The sequence below is a fragment of the Morus notabilis genome, unplaced genomic scaffold (genome assembly GCF_000414095.1).
Source record: "Morus notabilis unplaced genomic scaffold, ASM41409v2 Scaffold87, whole genome shotgun sequence".
NCBI classification, from domain to species: Eukaryota; Viridiplantae; Streptophyta; class Magnoliopsida; order Rosales; family Moraceae; genus Morus; species Morus notabilis.
Window position 1 is genome coordinate 562,048 of NW_010366183.1, and position 2,895 is coordinate 564,942.

The following is a 2,895-nucleotide window of genomic DNA, read 5'->3' on the forward strand; positions in this document are numbered from 1 at the left end:
AAATAAACAAGGAATCAAAAACTCAATTTTCATTCTTGAATCATCAAAAACGAGAATCTGAGTTTCAATAGTGTAAAATAATCATTTAAAAATTTAATGGCATGGCATGAATCTTACAAAAAAACTCGATTTTCATTCTTGAATTACTTAGACTATATGGATCTTGATTTGTTTGTTTTTTCGCTCTGAAGATTTAGAAAGAAGAATCGTCTCAATCGCAGTTGAAACAAAAAACTTTTAAGTGTGAGTTTTTATAGAGGTAGAAGAAGGAAGGGAAAAAAAATGCAAACAAATGCGTGTTACTGGATAAAAAATTAGGCGTTACTGTCGCTCAACTAAATGTTACTCCCAATTTGATAACCTATTTACCACTGACACAAGTAGCGTGCCATATCATTGTCCCTCCGCTAATTCAAACCATTGGGATCAATCTTGACAGTCCTAATATAGTGAATGTTTCGGTCCATGAAATAGAGCCGGACGGATTGTAGAAGCACCCTATTTTAATGTCCCCCAACTACGTACCATTTCTCAAAGTGTCTCCGATTTTTCATAACCGTTACATGTAGAAAATCATTTAAAATGCCTCCTCTATCCACCTCTGGACTTGCTAGTGTGGCATGCTATTAAAGGTTTATAAAAGGTATTTTAAAATATAAATCTTAATTGTTAATAAGAAAACGAATTAGCCTCAATATAAACCTTAATTGTTAATAAGAAAACGAATGGCATGGCATCGAGTGCGCAACGGAATTTAAAAATTTTAATCAATCTTAAAGCCAACCAAGAACATGTTCATGATGCTATATAACATAAATACTAAAGATCTAAATCATACATTTTTGAGACTTAGGAAACTACACATCTGACAGATCAAAGCGTTCCAAACAGTGATCTGACTGATCGAAGCATTCCAAACAGCGACCAGAAGAGCCTCGACCAACTAGTCTTCTTTGCTATTCTCGTTTCCACGATCGGAGTGTGGGTGGGCACACATCATTCAATCTCCCTTTGGTATTCTTGAACTCCTTCCAACCACAAGAGAGCCAAAGGAAAAATCGTTCTTGAGAATTAAACAATTTTTCCTCTCAGGAATCTTTTGTCAATAGCCTCCAAAAAGTCTTTCAAGTGATCTAATGAATAATGTGACTTACTAGGCTATTTATAGTGTTTAGAAAGTCATACTTTCGTAACAATTAGGTTTCTCAAAGTTTATCTCACATACAGAGTCGGTTTTGCCACATCAGCACTCGCTACACTTTACAACCAGTCGATCGATGACATAGACGTTATAACTCACCGGTCGACTTGTTCTTCACGAACCGGTCGACCTGTCTTCATGAACTGGTCAACCTGTCCGGTCAACCTGTCTGCACTGGTAAAAGTTGTTTTCCTAGTTCTTCAACACGAGAAACTTGCACAGAGCCTCAGTTTTGATTCAAGCAACCCAATAAAGAAAGTGCTTAATCAAAACAGTCATATAATAGTCTTCCCATATTAAACAACTCTTAAAATAATAATTCAACTAATTTATCTAGAATTAATTTAACAATTAATTCACCTGATAAATCACTCATGAATTAATTAACCAATCTCCTATTAACTTTGAACCTCTTTTACGGAAATAACACAAGTTATCAATATGTCGAAAATACACCGTATCGTTACAGGAAATTATGTGAGCTAGCAAAAGGACCCGATGGACATATATAAATCAAGCTCTTATAATCACAACGCTACTGTAAACCAACAAGTCCATCTCATGATTATAAAACTCTAGCGCTACTTCACTAAAAGCCTAGAGCTGCACTCTCGATTTATATAGCGTATTTACAAGCTCTCATCCATGACTCAATATATTAGTGTATCATCCTATAGGATATCCACAATCGACTTGAGGTTAAGTTCCATTTTATCTTCTCGATTACATTTATCTTATGTTCCATTATCACACCATCAGAAAACTACTATTCGTACCATTACAAACAGTAAACCATTAGATAACACAGAGTAGTCTAATGGTCGAGTGCTCGTATTTTTCAATCCACTGATAATGCATAAGAGGATATCATTGACTCTTTATAGGAGTTATGGATTCTATTATCTATGAATAACGAATCTACGCATACACGAGTCATACTCATAATGTACCGGTAAGCGTACCTTTACATAATGTCAGGATGTCTCCCTTTAGTACATCAAAGGATACAAGTCAAGCATACGGGTTCATTATCCATCCCATGATTAAGATGACAACATATAATTCATCAAAAGTGAATTGTTTTATTCAAACAGAATTATTAATTAAAACAATTCAGCTTTGGTCCAATCCAATATAGATTTCACCATTATAAACTATATCAATGTCTCCACCCATGGAGTCCCACCTCCGATGACCAAGACAAGCTGTCTCTGTTAGGAAGTAGACAACATAACAATCTTAACATGAATAAAGCGCCTAACCTTATTCCCTCAGTTGTGGATCATATGATTTAGACTATCATCTTTAGATTCTTGTCTTCCTCATGTTCTTCACATTACATGCATGACCTAAAGATTTAGAATGACAGTCTCAGACTTTCAGTTTGCTTATCATACATTCAACTAATATGAACATAAAGAGGACAATACATACATATATGAAATAAATAAATCTTTATTAATAGTCAAAACGCCTCAAAGAACATCGTTACATTTATTCCTAAGAGCATAAATGCTAACATGTTTCAATGGTTTTGAAAAATTGGTGGCAATTTAAAAAAAAAGATACATCGTTTGTGGAGCATTTAAGAAAATATTCCAAAAAAAAATAACACATGATTAAGAAATGTCATAGAAAAGTATATTTTTTATTTTTTTTAGGGTAAAGGGTGTAGCATGACTACCTACGTATAA